The sequence below is a fragment of the Hypanus sabinus genome, chromosome 19 (genome assembly GCF_030144855.1).
Source record: "Hypanus sabinus isolate sHypSab1 chromosome 19, sHypSab1.hap1, whole genome shotgun sequence".
NCBI classification, from domain to species: domain Eukaryota; kingdom Metazoa; phylum Chordata; class Chondrichthyes; order Myliobatiformes; family Dasyatidae; genus Hypanus; species Hypanus sabinus.
This window is the reverse complement of record NC_082724.1, coordinates 46,116,766-46,137,909: the sequence shown is the minus strand read 5'-3', so window position 1 is coordinate 46,137,909 and position 21,144 is coordinate 46,116,766.

Sequence of the window (21,144 nt, the reverse complement as noted above, 5' to 3'; positions counted from 1 at the left end):
GCATCTTAAAGGGAATTTTTTTAAATATATTTATTTTTTATTAAATTTTTAAGAGAATTACATAAAATAAATAGAATAATAAAGTAATGAAAATTAATATTAGCCCTCCCCCTCCCCTTAACCCTTCCCAGCTTAACATCCCTGTCTAAAAAAGAAGAAGAAAAGGAAAAAAAAAGAAGAAAAAAAGGATTCCCTGGATATCGGAGGATCCCCACATGCTCCATGGAGTTCAAAATGACTTTAGTATATATCTTTTTTTTCCCCTAAATAACTAATAATTTTATTTTCAAAGAACCTATATATTTAGTCCTATCTTTTGTAGATAGGGGTGCCAAATTCTCAAAAAATATATCATATTAATTTCTTAGGTTATAAGTAATTTTTTCAAGAGGAATACAACTATATATTTTGTTATTCCAGCGGTCCATAGTTAAGTATGAATCTGATTTCCAAGTAACTGGAATAGTTTTTTTGGCTACTGCCAATGCAATTTTTATAAATGTTTACTGATATTTATTCAATTTAGGTTTCGGTATTATCCCTCCAATATCGCCTAAGAAAAATAATATTGGGTTATGTGGAAACTGTATTCCAACAATTTGTTCCAGTAAAAGTCTTAGATTTATCCAAAAAGGTTGAATTTAAAAAACAAGACCAAGTAGAGTATAAAAAAGTTCTGATTTCTTGAATACATCGGAAACATTGGTCAGATAAATTTGGGTTTAATCTATTTATTTTTTGTGGTATAATATATAATTGATGTAAAAAATTGTATTGTACTAATCTAAGTCGAACATTTATTGTATTTGTCATACTATCAAGACATAGTCTTGACCAATTTTTTCCATCAATTTTAATATTCAAATCAGTTTCCCATTTTTGTCTTGACTTATGAATTCCTGGTTTAATTGTCTGTTTTTGTATCAAATTATACATACAAGATGTAAATTTTTTTATTTTTCCTTTTTGAATTAAAGTTTCTATTTCATTAGATTTTGGCATTAATATTGTTTGACCCAGTTTATCTCTTAAATAGGCCTTTAATTGAAAATAACAGAAAAGAGTGTTATTTGATACTTTATATTTATTCTTTAATTAATCAAACAACATCAATATACCTCCTTCAAAACAGTCACCTACATATCTGATCCCTTTTTGAAACCAGTTATGATTATCCATTGTAAAAGGAGTAAGTCTACTTTGTATTAGGGTTCTCTTTGCTAATAAAGATTTCTTTATTTCATCATCCACATTTACCTTATTCCATAAATTGATCAAATGCTTTAATATAAGAGATTCTTTCTTTTCCTGTATCCATTTGGATTCCCATTTATATATAAAATCTTCTGCTATATTTTCTCCTAACTTATCTAGCTCTATTCTAATCCATGCCAGTTTTTCTTCATCAAAAAAAGATGCAATAAATCTAAGTTGATTTGCTTTGTAATAATTCTTAAAATTTGGGAGTCAAATTTACATGTCAATTTTTCCAACAATATTCTTGACATCTTACCTTTCCAAAGAAACTTCCTCACGCATTTATTCAACTCTTGAAAAAACTTCTGGGGCAGTTGTATTGGTAATGTTTGGAATAAATATTGTAATCTAGGAAATATATTCAATTTTACAGCATTAACTCTACCTACTAATGTTATTGGTAACATCATCCATTTATCAAGATCTTCTTGAATTCTTTTCAATAATGGCAAATAATTTAATTTATAAAAATTCTTTATATCATTATCGACTCTTATACCTAAATATTTTATACCATTTGTCGGCCATCTAAATTGAGTTACTAATATTGGCTATAATCTCCTTTAGTAAGGGGTAAAATTTCGCTTTTATCCCAGTTTACTTTATACCCTGATATTTTCCCATATTCTTCCATTCTAAAAGATAATTTATGCAACAATTGCAATGGATTTGTTAAATAAATCAGAACATCATCAGCAAATAAATTAATCTTATATTCCTCCTGGTTAACTCTGAAGCCCACAATATCTGGATCAGTTCTAATTAATTCAGCTAATGGTTCTATCGCCAATACAAATAGGGCAGGTGATAATTGACAGTCTTGTCTAGTTGACCTTGTTAACTGGAATGATGTTGAAATTTGACCATTTGTCACTACTTTAGCTTTGGGACTACTATTTAAGGTTTTAATCCATATTATAAAAGATTTTCCTAACCCATATTTTTCCAATACCTTAAATAAAAAATCCCATTCCAATCTATCAAATGCTTTTTCTGCATCCAAAGCAACTGCCACACTCATTTCCTCCTTCTTCTGTGCCAGATGAATTATGCTAAGTAACCGAATTACATTATCTGCCAATTGTCTATTTTTAATAAAGCCTGTTTGATCCATATGTATTAATTTTGGTAAATATTTAGATAACCTATTTGATAACATTTTTGCTATTATTTTATAATCCGTATTCAACAAAGAGATGGGTCTATATGATGTTGGTTTTAAAGGATCTCTATCTTTTTTTGGCAATACTATTAGGATCGCTGTCAAAAAAGATTGTGGAAGTTTATGTGTTCTTTCAGCTTGATATATTAACTCCATAAAGGGAGGAATTAATAAATCTTTAATTATTTTATAAAATTCAAGTGGAAAAACCGTCTCTCCTGGAGATTTATTACTCTGAAGTGATCCTAAAGCTTCTTCAACCTCTTTTAATGTAAAGGGCATATCTAATCCTTTTTGTTCTTCCAAATTCAATTTTGGAAGAGTTATTTATGATTAAAAAAATTTCTATTTCAGCAATCTCATTTTGTGATTCTGATTGATATAATTTGGAGTAAAATTTTTTAAAGTTTTCGTTAATTTCTAAAGTTTTATAAGTAATTTTATTTGCACTTGTTCTGATTGCATTTATTGTTTTGGAAGCCTGCTCTGTTTTCAACTGCCAAGCAAGAATCTAATATGATCTTTCACCTAATTCATAATATCTCTGTTTAGTTCTCATAATTACTTTTTCTGTTCGATATGTCTGAAGTGTATTATATTGTAACTTCTTATTGACAAGTTGTCTTTGTTTTTCTTCAGTCATATATCTTTGGTATTCTTTTTCTAATTTTGTAATCTCTTTTTCTAATTGATCTATTTCAACCATATATTCTACTTATTATCTGAACCCTCAAATATGCTTTCATCACATCCCATAATATAAGTTTATCATCAACTGAATATGAGTTTGTATCCAAAAAAATTGGATCTATTTTTTCATAAAATCACAAAAATCTTGATGTTTTAATAAAATTGATTTACATCTCCATCTGTAAATCAGTTCCTCCTTATCCATCATTATCATTGTCATTATCAAAGGGGAATGATCTGACAATATTCTCACTTTATATTCCACACTTTTCACTCTATCCTGAATATTCATTGATAATAGGAAAAAATCAATCCTTGAATAAGTTTTATGTCTATTTGAATAAAATGAATAATCTCTTTCTCTTGGATTAATTCTTCTCCATATATCAATCAAATTTAAGTCTTTCATCAATGATAAAGTTAGCTTTATTACTTTTGATTTTGTAACAGCCTTAGTTGACCTATCTAGAACTGGGTCTAAACAAATTTAAAATCTCCACCTATTAATCTTTTATCATGTGTGTCAGCCAAATTCAAAAAAGCTTCTTATATGAATGTTGCATCATTTTCATTTGGTGCATAAATGTTCATAAGAGTCCATAATTCCAAAAAGATTTGACAATGTATAATCACATATCTCCCCACAGAATTAATTAGTACATTTTGTATTTTAATTGGTGTTTTATTTACCAAAATTGCAACTCCCCTCGACTTTGAATTAAATGAAGCTACAATAACACTTTCAACCCAATCTCTCTTTAATTTCTGATGTTCTGTCTCTGTTAAATGTGTTTCCTGCAAAAAAGCTATATCTCCTTTCATTTTCTTAATATATGTTAAAACTCTTTTCCTTTGCACAGATTCATTAAGCCCATTAACATTAAAACTTAAAAAATGAGTAAATTATTCATTCATAATATCTTGGGGAATCTCTTTAAAATTCTCCATGTTGCTATGTGTCTCTCCACCCCCCCCCCAATTATCCAGGCAAAAAAAGAAAAATAGAAGAAAGATAGATAGTAAATAAAAAATAACAAAATACTCCCCCCACTAATGTTGTGAATGAATAGAAATACACCATTACCCCCCTCCATTTTATGGGTCATGGCAATTGCCATGATTACACACATGAATCCCGCAGCAATTGATCAGAAGCTCCTCCAGCTCCCCGTAAGAAATATATATATATATATATAAGTGAAGAAGAAAAAAATATAATACCTCTACTCCCAATTAATATTTCTCAATTTTTTTAATCTTGTTCCCCTTCTATCATATACTTAAAGTATAATTGTATATTCTTCTACTCGTAAATGTCCATCAAATCCGATCCCTATCTCAGTCTTCATCTTTAATCCATTTCATTTCTATAATTCTTTACCACATCTCATGAATATTAGGAAGTTCTTGTACAAACTCCTCCACTTTCTGATTATCAGTAAAAAATCTTCTTTCTTCTTCATCCAAAAAATTATCAGTGTTGCTGAGTAGCTCAATATAAATTTATAACCCTTTTCCCATAAGATTTTTTTCACTGTATTAAATTCCTTCCGCCTCTTCAAAAGGTCGTAACTTATATCAGTATAGAAAAGAACTGTTTTCCCTTCTATCATCAATGGCCCATTTCTCTTTCTGGCACCTTGAGCAGCTGCCTTCAAGATCTTTTCTTTATTTTGATATCTTAAACATTTTATCAAGATTGATCATGAGTTTTGATCTTGTTGGGGCTTTGGTCTTAAAGCTCTATGAACCCTTTCGATTTCAATTAACTGACTTCCCTTTTCCATTTCCAAGATTTCCGGGATCCATTCTTGAAAGAACTTTATTGAATCTTCTCCCTCTATACCTTCTTTAAGACAACAATCTTAATATTGTTCCATCTGCTGAAATTTTCAAGCACATCTACTTTTTCCAACAACCGTTTTCTTTCTGATGTCCAGGCAAGGATATTATCTTCCATCTTATCCATTCTTTCAGTGTTGTCTCCCATTTTTTCTTCCAACTTTTTAACTTTCTTATCCATTTTCTTTTGTTTTTCCACCTGCTTATCAAGTGCAATCTTCACATTTCTAATATCTGTTTTTATTACTGTTAATTCATGCATTATTTGTATCAGGGCTTTTCTTATGTCTCCAGAAAGTTTTCCACCTTCAATTTCCTCCTGTTCTTGTTCTTCTTCATTTATTTCTTCATCTGTGTTTTCCAGAGAGTCTGATTCTACTTCCGGTTCACTTTCATTCTCACTTCTAGTGCAGTTGGAACTTGTAGTTCTGTTTGTACCTGTTTGTGCATAGTCGTTTCTTCATGCATGCGCAGCTCCCACTGTTTCTTCTGAGAGACCGTTGATATTGCCGCAGCCTCCTGCCCTGCACCATCGGAGGCGACATGTACTTCGCCAGGAAGAGATCCAACTTGAGTACAAGGCTCCACCAAAACAGCCGGGCCTCCTTCCCCGCCAACTTGCGCTGTCTTCAAAGCAGTAATTCTCTTCTGTTTCTGTTTAGGAGGCATATCTGAAGATAGTCCTGAAACGTTTATAAGTAGTTTCTAGAAGGGAAATTTTTGACAGAAGAGAAATGATGGAACTCTGCCGGGGAAGGTGGTGGAAGCATCTACATTTGCAATGTTTAAGAGGCATTTAGACAGGCATATGAGTAGACGGGGAATGGAGAGATATAGACCATTAGATTTGAATGGCAAAATGTTCACCACAGACATGGTGAACTGATGGGCCTATGGGCCTATTCCTGTGTTGCACATTTCCATGTTTTACTGATTGCACATTTGTACAATACCACATAGTTGCCTCCACATTTCTATCCATTCCTCTCCTAAAGCAGCCAGTTAAATCTATACTTGCACTGGTCCTTTCAGCAATTCAGTAAACAACGAGGGTCATTGTAATCACCCAGTCTCATCTTCTCCATGGGAATTCTGTACAGTAGAAACTTATATTTTTCTTACGTATTTCTGGATTCCTGTGACGGGTCAGCCATTGTCCTAAAACTCCTCTAAGAGTAGTTACCTTTCCCCTGAACTGCCTGCCATCAAGATTTGTGAAGAGTCCCTTGTCTCTGAGTTTGACGAATGAACATTCAATAATGTCCTTGACTTTGAATGTCTCTGCCTCCGAGACATCTCACACTTGTCTCTTCTCTTGGCGGTTTTATTACTTCGCTGTGCAGATCTCTGTGTCAATTTTATGATGGTCAGATCATGTGTTTCTCTAATTGAAATTTCTGTCTCAGTATGCAATACTTGTTTCACTGTGCAAACAGACACCTGAACAGCCAGTAAAGTCACTCAATGACTCTCAAAGAATGCTCTCAGAAGGCCTCTTTGTGTATCTAAAAGTCAGAATCAGGTTTAATATCACTGGCATATGTCGTGAGATTTATTATTATGCAGCAGGAGTACATTGCAACACATACAATTAAAAAGTGTGAATTACAATAAGAAAATATATATTTAATACATTAATATAATATATTATACTACTTATTTAATTTAACTTTTTAATATGAGTAGTGTAAAAACAAAAAAGAAAGTAATGAGGAAGTGTCCATTCAGAAATCTAATAGCAGAGGGGAAAAAGCTTTCCTGAATTGTTGAGTGAGTGTGTGCCTTCAGGCTCCTGATCCCCCTCTCTCAGGGTAACAATGAGAACAAGGTATAACCTGGGTGATGGGGATCTTTAATGATGGATGCCACCTTTTTGAAGCATTGCATTGCTCCTGATTGCTGGGGAAGCTATGCTTATGAAGGAGCTGGCTGAGTTTACAATTTTTGTTGCTTATTTCACTCCTGTGCAGCACTCTCCCCCAATATCAGACGGTAATGCAGCCAATCAGAATGCTCTCCATGGTACATCTATTGAAATTTGTGAGTGTCTTTGGTGACATACCAAATCTCCTCAAACTCTTAATGAAATATAGCCGCTGTCATGCCTCCTTGTAACTGCATTGATAAGTTGGGTCCAGGATAGATTCTCAGAGAAGCTGACACCCCAGAATTTGAAATACTCAGCTTTCCACTTCTGATCCCTTGATGAGGACTAGAGTGTGTTCTTTTGTTTTATCCTTTCTGCGGTCTACAATCAATATTTTGGTCTTACTGATGTTCATTGCAAGGTTTTTGCTGTGATACCATTCAACTAACTGATCTATTTCGCTCCTATTTGCCCTCTTGTCACCATCTGGAAGTCCTCCAACAAGTGTTGTTTGCAAATTTAGAGATGGAATTTGTGCTGTGCCTAGCCATACAGTTGTGGGTGTAGAGAGAGTAGAGCAGAGGGCTAAGCACACATCCATGAGGTGCACTAGTGTTGATTATCAGCAATGTGGAGATGTTATTTCTGATCCACACATACTGAGATCTTCCAGTGAGGATGTCAAGGATCCAGTTGCATTAGTAGGTACAGAGGCCAAAGTTTTAGAGCTCTTTGATCAGAACTGTAGGAATGATTGTGTTAAACACTGAGCTATAGCTAAGAAACAATAGCCTGACCTACGTATTAGTCCAGGTGATCCAAGGTGAAGTGCCAATCAAGTTGCATCCACTGTAGACCTATTGTGGCAATAGGCAAAATGCAATGGGTCCAGATTCTTGCTTAGGCAGGAGTTGCTTCTAGCCATAACCAACCTCTCAAAGCATTTCATCATTGTAAATGTAGTGCTGCAGAATGATAGTCATTAAGCCAGGTCGCCCTGCACTTCTTGGGCACTGGTATGATTGCTGCCCTTTGGAAGCAAGTGGGAACTTCTGACTGTAGCAATAAGAGATTGAAAATGTCTTTGAACACACCCACCAGCTGGTTGTCACAGGTTTTCAGAGCCCTACCAAGTACTTCATCAGGGCCTGTCGCCTTGCAAGGGTTCACCCTCTTGAAAGAGGTTTTGATGTCGGACTGCAAGACAGAGACCACAGGGTCACTGAATGCTATGGGTACCTAACAGCTGTAGTTCCATTCTCCCTTTCAAATTGAGCATAAGAAGCATTGTGCTCATCTGGGAGTGAAGCATCACAGCTATTCATGATGCTAGGTTTTGCTTTGTAGGAAGTAATGGCTTGCAGACCTGGCCAGCGTTGACATCTATCCAATTACGCCTCTAACACAATTGGAATTGTTCTTTTGCTCTTGGCATGGCCTTCCATAAGTCGTACTTGGCCTTCTTGTATAGTCCTGGATCAACTTGACATCTCAGATCGGGTGCAGGTTATTCTTGAGAGGGAGGGCAAGAATCCAGATGTTGTAGTTCATGTAGGGACCAATGACGTGGGTAGGTTGAGTGAGGGGGTCCTGTGTAGGGAGTTCAGGGAGTTAGGTGCGAAGCTGAAGAGCAGGACCTCCAGGGTAACAATCTCAGGATTGCTACCTGTGCCACGTGCGAGTGAGGCAAGGAACAGAAGGATTATACAGATTAATATGTGGCTGAAAGGATGGTGCAGGAGGGAGGGCTTCAGGCTTGTAGATAATTGGGCTTTGTTCCAGGGAAGGTGGGATCTGTTCCAAAGGGACGGTTTACACCTGAACTGGAGCGGTACTAACATTCTTGCAGGGAAGCTTGCTAGTGCTTCTTGGGGGGGTTTAAACTAAATATGCAGGGGGCAGGGATCCAGAATGTGAGGGAGGATAGCAAGAGGAAGAATAAAGGACAGGTGGGGACTACACGGTTCCGGAATATTAAGTGTGTAGTAGAGGAAGGTGGGGCGGAACAAGTGATAAGGAGGACTCATGTACAGAGGGATGGTCTGATGGAACATGGAGTCAAATGTGTTGAAAGAATAAGTAAATTTAGGAAGGACAACAAAATCCTAGGGGTGTATAGCCTGATGGGAGTTTGGGAAGCTGGGTTAAGCACAATAGGCAGTGATTCAGACAGAGAGAGGAGAAATGGGTTAAAAATTCTATATCTGAATGCACGAAGTATCAGAAATAGGGCGGATGAGCTTGAAGCCCAGGTGCGAATGGGTAACTATGATGTTGTTGGGATAATGGAGACATGGCTGCAGGGAGATCAGACCTGGGAAATGAATGTACAAGGGTATACGTGCTATCGTAGGGACAGAAATGTGGGCAGAGGGGGTGGGGTGGCCCTGTTGGTGAGGAATGAGATTCAGTCCTTTGCAAGGGGAGACATAGGGTCAGGAGAAGTAAAATCTGTGTGGATAGAACTGAGGAACAGTAAGGGCAAAAGGACCCAAATGGGTGTTGTCTACAGGCCACCAAACAGTAGCATGGATATTGGGTGCAAGTTGAATAGGGAGTTAACATTGGCATATAGCAAAGGTAATGTCGCAGTAGTTATGGGGGATTTCAACATGCAGTTGAACTGGGAGAATCAGGTTGGTGCTGGGCCACAGGATAGGGAGTTTGTAGAGTGCCTATGGGATGCATTCTTGGAACAGCTTGTACGAGAGCTGACCAGGGACAAGACTATTCTGGATTTAGTGTTATGTAATGAACAGGATTTGATAAGCGATCTTGCAGTAATTAGGAGGTAGTGATCATAATATGATAAGTTTTTATCTGCAATTTGAGAAGGATAAGGGCAGCTTGGAGGTGTCAGTGTTGCAGATGAACAGGGGAAACTAAGGAGCCATGAGGGAGGAGCTGGCCAAAGTTGACTGGACGGATAGCCTAGCAGAAAAGACAGTGGGACAGCAATGGCAGGTATTCTTGGGAATAATGCACAAGGTGCGAAATCAGTTCATCCCCCAGAGAAGGAAGGATTCAAAGGGTGGAAAGGGGCCACAGTGGTTGACAAAGGAAGTCAGAGATTGCATAGCATTAAAAAAAAGGAAATATGATAGAGCTAAGGTATGTGGGAGGACAGATGATTGGGAAGTTTTTAAGGAACAACAGAACTTAACTAAAAAGACAATACGGGGAGAAAAAAATGAGGTACGAACGCAAGCTAGCCAGGAATATAAAGGAAGATAGCAAAAGCTTTTTTAGGTATGTGAAGAGAAAGAAGATAGCTAAGAACAATGTTGGGCCCTTAAAGAATGAATTGGGTGAAATTATTATGGGAAACAGAGAAATGGCAGAAGAATTTAATGAGTACTTTAGATCTGTCTTCACTAAGGGAGACACAAGCAATCTCCCAGATGTATGGATGGGCCAAGGACATAGGGTAACAGAGGAAATGAAACAGATTGACATTCAGAAGGAAATGGTGATGAGAAGACTGATGGGACTGAAGGCTGACAATTCCTCAGGTCCAGATGGTCTGCACACTAGGGTACTAAAGGAGGTGGCCCTGAAAATTGCGAATGCATTGGTAATCATTTTCCAATGTTCCTCAGATTCAGGATCAGTTCCTGAGGATTGGAGAATGGCTAATGTTATCCCACTTTTTAAGAAAGGAGGAAGGGAGAAAACAGAGAACTATCAACCTGTCAGCCTGACATCGGTGGTGGGGAAGATGCTAGAGTCCATTATTAAGGATGAAATAGTGGCATATATAGATAGCAGTGATAAGATTGGGCCGAGCCAGCATGGATTTACCAAGGGTAAATCATGCTTGACTAATCTGTTGGAGTTTTTCTAGGATGTAACCAGGAAGTTAGATGGGGGAGATCCAGTGGATGTAGTGTACCTGGATTTTCAGAAGGCATTTGATAAGGTCCCACATATTTGATTGGTGGGTAAAATCAGAGCTCAGGGCATTGGGGGGAAGACATTGACATGGATAGAAAACTAGTTGGCAGATAGAAAGCAAAGGGTAGCGGTGAATGGGTGTTTCTCGGAATGGCAGGTGGTGACTAGTGGGGTGCTACAGGGCTCAGTATTGGGACCACAGCTGTTTACCATTTACATTAACGATTTGGATGAAGGCATAAAAAATAACATCAGCAAATTTGTTGATGATACTAAGCTGGGTGGCAGTGTGACGTGATGAGGATGTTAGGAGAATTCAGGGTGACTTGGATAGGCTGGGTGAATGGGCAGATACTTGGCAGATGACGTTTAATGTGAATAAGTGTGAGGTTATCCACTTTGGGAGTAAGAACAGGAAGGCAGATTATTATCTGAATGGTGTAGAGTTGGGTAAGGGAGAAATACAAAGAGATCTCGGAGTCCTTGTTCTTCAGTCACTGAAGGTGAATGAGCAAGTGCAGCAGGCAGTGAAGAAGGCTAATGGAATGTTGGCCTTTATTACAAAGGGAATTGAGTACAAGAGCAGGGAAATCCTCTTGCATTTGTACAGAGCCCTGGTGAGACCACACCTGGAGTATTGTGTACAGTTTTGGTCTCCAGGGTTCAGGAAGGACATCCTGGCTGTAGAGGAAGTGCAGCATAGATTCATGAGGTTAATTCCTGGGATGTCCGGACTGTCCTACGCAGAAAGGTTAGAGAGACTGGGCTTGTACACACTGGAATTAAGGAGATTGAGAGGGGATCTGATTGAAACATATAAGACTATTAAGGGATTGGACAAGATAGAGGCAGGAAATATGTTCCAGATGCTGGAAGAGTCCAGTACCAGAGGGCATGGTTTGAGAATAAGGGGTAGGTCATTTAGGACAGAGTTAAGGAAGAACTTCTTCTCCCAGAGAGTTGTGGGGGTTTGGAATGCACTGCCTGAGATGGTAGTGGAGGCCAATTCTCTGGATGCTTTCAAGAAGGAGCTAGATAGTTATCTTATGGATAGGGGAATCAAGGGATATGGGGACAAAGCAGGAACAGGGTATTGATAGTAATTGATCAGCCATAATCTCAAAATGGTGGTGCAGGCTCGAAGGGCCAAATGGCACCTATTGTCTATTGTCTATAAAGCAACAGATCCAGCTCTCAGCGGGCTACACATCATCTGGTCCATCCATTGGTTTTGATTCAGGTATGTACTGTGTATTTTCATAGGCACACGCTCATCCGCACAGGTTTTTGCTTGTTAATATTACCCATTTTAATTGAAAACCCATCTATTTCTTCTGCTTATGTTTATACATGCCACACTTAGAGATCGTATCCCATATGGCTCTGGAGTACAATATCCCTTCGAAGTTTTCACTGTGATCTCATGTACACCAGGTAACATTTGTAGATCATGGCACCATATTCTCACCAACATCTCACATATCCTCCTCCCAGCCGTCAGCAGCCATTTTCATTTCACATAACACTATTCCATATATTGCCCCCAGAACCTCAGCGATCTCATTCACCCTTAGGAATGCTTCCTCATTTTCCACAGAAAGTGGCATATTCTCCTCATATCTTTTGAGCTTGCTACATATAATATTTAAGAAGCATCAAGGTGTGCCCTTGTTCTGCTAAGCACTGGAAAACTGGATAAATCTAGATGGATACTTAATGATGGGCATGAGTGTGGTGGGACAAAGGGCCTGATGTTATGGTAATATACTCTTTAATTAGAGGAAACCCACTAATCCTTTCTGAAATCTTTTATGTTTCAGTGAGATCAATTTTACTCAGTTTCATCTACAGGGCAATGCTCATAAACCTGAAAACAATCCAATGCATCCTTGTGTAACTATGGAGACCAAACCTACACATAGCACCCATTGCGTGGTTTCAGCAAAACTCTCCATAGGCTGCTACATGTCCTCTTTAGACTAGTTATATTTTATTTCTAAATTTAATTAATGGTGACACCTATAGTGGAGGTGTGAGATAATGAGCAACCCCACTCTTATCACATTTGTTAAGTATCTTGTTTAGTTTAATTGCAAACATTCCAGGTGCATAATTGCCTGTTGATTGGAAAAAATGAGTGTTTCTTAGTTTTCATCAGCTGAACCTGTGTGTGTGTGTGTGTGTGTGTGTGTGTGTGTGTGTGTGTGTGTGTGTGTGTGTGTGTGTGTGTGTGTGTGTGTGTGTGTGTGTGTGTGTGTGTGTGTGTGTGTGTGTGTGTGTGTGTAGGAGGATTAGATTCACAAATTCTAATCAGCAGAACTGTGAAGATACTTGTTTTTATAACTTTTAGTATCCTACAGTATGTTTCTAAATAGCACAAAGCAGCAATTTTATAGTTGGTTTACAATGAGGAAAGTACACTCAATTATGCAACCAAAGTTGTCTGATGAAACAAATATACTTTCTCAATGAATGGATATCTCCAGGGCACAAAGAACTTGCTTTTAGACATCACTTGGTAAGTTCTTGGTTTATTTTGCTGTGGAATAATGCAGTCGGTTATTTATGGAGCAGCTGGTGAGCAGACCTCAAGGTTATAATAAGAATCGCAACATAAACTCGGCACTGTTAACAGCTGAGTGTTGCAAAAGTGATATTTGAGAACTTTGGAAAAGAGAACAGCACAGGAAGAGGTCCTCCAGCCCACAATGTTGTACCAAACTAATGAAATTAGTAATTAAATATCCACTAATCACTTCTGCATTTCATAACCTCCATATTCTTACCATTCATAAACACTCATGTGCTTAGCTTGAATTTCCCTATCATGTTTGTTTCCACCTCGGCTCTCTGTGTAAAAACAAAATCTTGCCCCATACATCTGTTTTGAATTTACACCCTCTCACCTTAAGTGCATGCCCTCTGATATTAGACATTTTAATCCTGGAAGAAGATATTGGCTGCATACTCCATGCCTCTCATAATCTTACAAACTTCAGCTCTGCCACTTCAGTGAATACAATTCATATCACCCAATCTCCTCCTATAGCATATGCTCTCTAATCCAGGCAGCATCCTGGTAAACCTCTTCTGTATCTCTCCAAAGCCTCCACATACACAATGGAGCAACTAGGCCAAAAACAATACTCCACATGTGAATTTTATAGAGCAGCAACATAACTTCTGCACTGTTGTACTCAATTTCCTGACCATAAAGGCAAGCAAGACATACCCAATCAACCTGTGTAGTCACCTTCAGGAGCTATGAACTTGGATCCCCAAGATCTTTCTGGTTATCAACACTATTAAGGGTTTTGCCATTAATGATGCTCTGTCTCCTTACATTTGATCTCCCAAACTTCAACACTTCACATCTAGCTGGGTTAAACAACATCTGCCATTGATCTGCCCATGCCTGCAACTGATGTATATCCCACCATATCCTTTGCCAGTCTTCTATGCTATCCACAATATCACTCATCTTCACATCATCTGCAAGCTAACTAACCCAGCCATACATGCTTTCGTCTAGGACATTTTTATATATCGCAAACAACTGGGGTCTCAGTTTGGATCCTTGCATAACACTACTAGTCAAAGACGTCCAGCCAGAATAATTCATATCAACATCTACCCTCTGTCTGTATGGGGTGCAAGTAGAGCAGGGTTGAACAAAAGGCCAAAATTTGAGAAAATCAAAGTATTCAGACTGGAGGTAATAACAGAGGAAGGGTAGAGAAGTCATGGAGGAGAGTTAGCAGTAAGCGAGAGCGGAAGGTGACTCTAGTGGTCAAGGTAAGCTTGGAGGAAACAGAACGTTCTGTACTCTCATCGATCATGAGAAATAATCGTGGCGGACTTCTTCCAGGAGGTCCAGGAGCTCGGCAAACCTTGCCACACCCTACTCCATTGTAATTTACTATGGATGACAATGTAATACTGCCCATCTATAGTAAGGTTTACCTTCTATAAGTCAGCCAATATGTGATCTGAATAGACAGGCTAAGTATCCCGGCCTAATGCACTGTATAGGAAGTGGGTGAATTTACTGACAGACTGGCTATGGAAAGAAAAATGAAGAAAGGAAAGTATCAAGAAAAATAACATGAAAGGAAGAGTTGAATTTATATTTATTACATTTGTAAAATCTCAAAGGCAATGCATGGGGGTGAGACTGCATACTTATTAAGGGTGAATTTCAATACTGAAATAAATAGGTCTTAACTCCCTAAGAAGAGTTAACATACAGATAGAGCCACCACACATCCTGGCTCAAATCAGTAAACTGTATTGCAGTTATTGAGGGCCCGATGTTGTAAGTGTAAATAGAGGGGAAGAGTGAACAGAGGAAAGATGTTTATGCACCTGTGGCTGGAATCTGGAATCTACTGGTGTGATGGAGACAAGTTCTGCAGAGGAAATTCAACAAATACATGAAAATTTCCAAGGCTACTAGAGGAAGGGCTGGTGAGAGGAACCAGAGAGGATGTGATGGGGTCAATGACCTCCTCTTGTTCTGCAACCAAACTATTGAAAGCCAAAACATCTCAATCTGTGAGGTAAAAGAGCCACAGTTAAATCATGAGATTATCTGAAAAATGGCTAGGGTTTGGTTTTGCAAGTAAACCTGCGGTCAATCTGCCACCTCCCTGCTTTCGCTTTCTGCTAATCGGTGCAGAGTTTTGTACATTCTTCCTGTCAACACATGGTTTATGTCAAGTGCTCTTGTTTTGGTTCACATCCCTAAAATGTTCTGGTTGATAGGTTAATTGGCTGCTGTAATTTACTCTTGGTGCTGTTAGGCAGTAGGGGAATCAATGAAAGTTAACAGACAAATGAGAGAATATAGATGGGATTCATGAGACTGCTCTTAGAGCTAAAATGGACAGAATGGCCTGCTATGTCATGTGGAAATGTAATTAAAATTAAAGATATGGACCAACATGTTGCACTTTAGGCAATGTTAGCAAGAATAGACTGCTGCATTTTAATTTCCATGTGCTGGAAATGCTTAAGTCACTTCAACACTTCCTGTATTAAAATATTGGGTCATTAACCTCATTGTTATTTTGGAAGATCAATGTTTTATTTGCATTCACAGTGCCCTAACAATTTAGTACTGTAAATAATAACACAAATATAAATGCTATTATTGTCCACAAGCCACTGGCCGCTAATAAGCAGTAGCAAGTTCATACTTCCTCAGTTTGTTCCTCGGCTGCCACATTTTGATATGCTTTTGTTACATTACCAGTGAGTCACAGAAACAGTGATATGGACAACCACTGTGTCAATAATTGTGTTCTATTTTAGTGGAATAAATGAGGCAGTTGTGGGACTATAGGGGCTATTAACTTAATGGGTTTAGCTAAATGTGAGTAGGAGACTTTATTTACTGGGCCTTGTGCATCTCAGTACATCCCAAAGTGCATCACTACTAGCAATGTACATTTTATGTGAAGCTGTTGATATTGTTGGTGAAAGTAAACATCCATTCAGCATAGTCCAACATACTATAGATGAAAGTTCAGATTGTTTTGTAAAGTTGGCTGAGGGATGGATTTTCTCTATATTATCATACTTTGTGTTATACTGCTAAGTTAACAAATATTACAAAATATACCAGTGATTCTGATTCTGATGCCACTGTTGCCATGGGATCTTTTGTCTCTACCCAGGTTTCAAGTTTGGTATCTCACTTAAATCCAAGGTCTATGCCTTATGTTCACATTTGTGGAGTAGAAGGGAAACCTATGGACTTCCTGGAAATGTATCAAATGGGTTTGTGTGATGATCAGGTTGTAAATCCAAGCTGCAGCTTGGCGCTTTAATAGTGAATTTAGTTGTACATGGATTCAAAGGTTCAAATGTCCATTATATTTTCAAAGTAGACAACTCTGAAGTTCTTCAATTCTCCAGGTAGCCATGAAACCAAGAAAGAAGAGAAAGACAGCACAATCATTGACCCCCAAATCCCACCTCCCTACAAAAAAAAACAAAAACAGAATAGGCATATCAACCCCCAAACCCTTCCTCCTGTACAAAAACTGAGCAAAATGGATCAGGCACATCGATCCCCAAACACTTCCTCCTGCACAAAAAAAAATCACAATATGGATCAGGCACATTGACATCACCCACCAAATCTCTCCTCCCACACAAAAAAAATGAACAAAATAGATCAGGCACATGACCCCCAAATCCCCCTCCTCACACAAAAATAAAGCAAGAAGTTCGGGCGAGAAAACACGGAACATAAAAACTGTAAGACTGAACAAAAGGTTTTATAGTCCAAGTCCACACCCGAAACGCAGAAAAAGCCTGGGTAAAACTCTCCCAGCTCTGATAGTGTAGCAGAGCGATCAAGAGACAGGCAGCTGGTGCTCACCCTCCACACTCACTCCAATGCTTCAATTGCTCTTATTGCTTTAGTTGACGAACAATGGAAGCTTTAATCGGTGAAATGGGGCCAAACACTTGCAGCCTGCCCGCTTCGAGGTTCACCCATGCTGTCTCTTGGAGACTGCAGAGCACTGGAACACCCAAACGATCTCCAAACTTCCGCACTCACCACGATGCTTCAATCACCCTCGGCTCTTTAATCGGCAAACAACGGAAGGAATAATCAGCACAATGGGGTCAAATATTGGCCCACACACCATGAAGCAGGCTTCTTGCCGTGACTTTCGCTCACACTGCCTCTTAGAATCTTAGAGACCGCAGAGTGCTGATGCACTCAAACGATCTCCAAACAGCAAAATACATTTTCCCACAGTTCCAGAATCACATTCAAGATGAGAAACAAACATAGAAGAAGAGAAAAAGATGGTTCCATTATCTATCCAGAAGATGTCAACCAAAGGAGCATTGCACACAGGCTGGGTTTCATGAGTGATGTGGTATTTCCCGCAGAGCTGGAGAGTAACCCCCAAATAACACTTCATCACTGTGCTCTGAAGTTTCTAAGAATTATCCTTAATTGTTGTGGCAGTGAAAGGTCAATGAATATTTAGAACAGATTATTTTGTTCTGATATCATATTGTGTATGAGTATCGTTAATTCTGTTGATCACGGAACCACTTCTGAAAGAAACTCTAGATGTAGACGATATGAACTATAAGCCACTTTCGGGATTACTTGTCAGGAGGTCTCTGAACCACTCTCTTCCACAAAATGACATACCCTTTGGAATTGTTATTATTCCATGTTGTTGCCTTTATCTACTCCTTCCCTCATATGCGTAACTAGTTTACTGACAATCAGAGAGGAATAGTTTAGCAAACAGCAATTGCTATATTTATATTATGTATTTCTTATGCATATGTCTGAATTTTGAAGATATCTTTGAGTTTCACATCAAAGAGCTCAGGCAGGCCAGAAACTAGAATAAAACCTGCTTTGCTTGTAAAATTATGCAAACAGCCATGCAGCAAAATGTCCCAAGGCTCTTTTCTGGTACATTATCAAATAAAAATCATCTATCACAAGCAACAGGAAATCTGCACATTCTGGAAATCCAAGCAACACACACAAAATGCTGGAGGAACTCAGCAGGCCAGGCCCAGCCCTGTTGAAGGGTCTTGGCTTGAAATGTCAACTGTACTTTTTTCCATAGATGCTGTCCGGCCTGCTGAATTCCTCCAGTATTCTGTGTGTGTTGCAAACATCATCTATGTTAGCTTTGGTGACCAAAACTAGATTAAAAGAGGTAGATTTAAAGGAAGCAGTGAGGTCTAAGGAGGGGACTCCAGGGATCTGCGAGAGACAGATAAAGGAACAGCATAAGAATTGGAGTGCTAAACATTGTATGATACTGCAGTGTCTAGTCACAGCCCTAATCCATCCAATGCTTACCTGTAAAATCAAACAGGGTAAACTGGTAGATACCTCTGTAAATTAACACAAACAAAAGAGACAGCACATAACTATGACTGGCCAGTCAGTGGTGTGGTGGAGCATCTGGCCACATGGCAAGTCCATTTCCTATACCCACTAAAACTGTGAACATACTGTGGTGTTTTTGTATTCCTGACAACTGAAAGGCTATTGTTGTGTTGATCATTTCTCATAGCGGGCATGATTTGGCAAATGAAGTGCGAATCAAGCCTATAGAAAGGAGCAAAGCAGCAGATGCCGGTGCAGGGAATATGATAAATCAATTTTTATGAAGGTATGCGATGGAAGCTGAGGCTAGTAACATTGCGTCATTGGTGAACTGGAGTGAATTTGTGTAGAGTTGATTAGTGCACCCACTGATATTTCCAATTACCAGCTGCCACAGCTAAGATTTGTGGGAGTGCAGAGATCTTGGAGTATTAGTGGAGGGTTGGGACAGATGCACTGATTGATCAGGAAACTGCAGGGGTGGACGATGTTACAGAGGTGGGTAAAAGTGAAGCAATGGGGAAACTTTGTGATCTTTTAGTTAACCACAACTTTCAATAAAATGAAACCTGATTGATGAACAGCCATTTCAGATTTAATTCTTCCACAGTAATTGGGACATTGGTTACCTTGTGTTGTGACAAATTCGCCTCTTTATGAATCTCATTACATTACTTTTGCTTAGCTGCTTATTGTGGTGAGTGTCATTTTTCACTCTGATTGCTGCTCAAAAAGAGCACAGCATGAATTTGAAGGGTGTGTTAACTTTCGATCTTTTACTGCACCTCACTAAACCTTGTGTTTAGAGAGATCCTCATTCTGTAGGTCTGTGACAGCCTTGCTCGTTGACAGCTTCAACTATGTCTCATCTCCCCTGCTATAATCTGCACCAACATTCTTGAACTTTCTGCCATCACCCTATTATTGTGAAGTGACAGTCAAACATTCAGTGAACCATGGTATCAGCTGTGGCTGGCAGACCATGCCTCTCAACTACTTGATGGATACTGTCACCTGCCAGGTAATAAACATGAAGGGAGAATGAAAATGTAAAGCAGAATCAAGTGTTATCAATGGAAATTTATTAATAGGGATCCTTATCATTTAGTGACAGGGACTGCAAGAATAATACAAATAATCTAAGATATCTATAGAAAAGTAACACCATATTAACATTGTTGTTCATTATTTTATATGACTGAGTACCTCTTGGCATACAAATTATCAGAACTTTACCAGAGTATCTATGTTGTAGATTTGGCTTCAGCGTCAGCAGGCTGTTCATACTTAGGAGCTAACCAACAGCATAACTGATACTCTGCAGAACTTAATGTAGTTTGTAGCAAACAGAGGTACAGAGGCGATAGAACTGTAGAAGCAATTCGAATGCTACCTGCTTTTAGTTTTGGGTAGAGATTACCTAATTCTGGAATAATCATGATAGCTGTTTGGATTATGGAGAAGATCATAATTAAGGGAAGTGACTAGTGCACAAAAATGTAAGATAATAATAGTAATAACATATTTATAGAACACTTTCCATACAAACAATGCAGGTCAAAGTGCTTTACAATGGGATGAAGTGGAAACATGAAAATAAAGGACAAAAAAGATGTTAAAAGCAATTTTAAATAAATGTTTTGATGTGGTACTTAGAAGTGTCAACTGAGACTATATCCCTTATAGTTTCAGGTATTGCATTCCATAGTTTAATTAACTGCTAGACTTTTAACTAAAACCAGGATGAGAGAGCATATTGCTCCCAGCCTAGTTACTCTGCATTGGCTTCCTGTATCTTTTACATTTGCTTTTGAAGTTCTCTATTTCTTTTTTTAAAAGCTCTCAATGGTCAGGGACGGGAGTACATCACAAACTTGTGTTCATTTTATAATCCTGCTTGAGCTCTCAGGTCTTCAGTCTCAAAATTTCTCCCTCAAAAATAATTGGTGGTCAGCTTTTTAGAATGACACTCCGAAACTGAGGTAGACATTCAAGAAGTTTGATTTATTGTTGGGGCAAGAGAGAATCCTTATAGCTCTTTTCTTTGGGAAAGGAAATGGTAAAATAAGAAAATGGAAACAGGAACAGGTCACTCTGTCCCACAAGTCTGCCTGGCATTTAATATCATCTTCTACACCAGTAATCCATAGCCTTTAATTCCCTAATATTTTAAAATAATTATATCTTCTTTCTTCTTAAATATCATCAATGCTATAGCCTCTACAATCCTCGAGGATAAAGCAAATCAGAGATTCACTAAGTTTTATGAGAAATTTCTATGCATCTCAGTTTTAAATGGAAGTCCTCTAGTCTTGTTATTATGTTCTGTTGTTTGAGAATCTCCTATTGGTTGAAAAATCTCAGCTTCAACATTCTGTGCTCTTTTAAGATCTTGCATGTTTCAATAAAAAGACCCTTATTCTGCTAAATGCCAAAGAATCAAATTTCTTGGACCACTTAGACAGGGTGGAGGACAGAAGGATCGTGGGTTCACATTCTTAGAACTTTCAAAGCTGAAAAGTATAAGCTGATAGAGTAGTTAAGAAA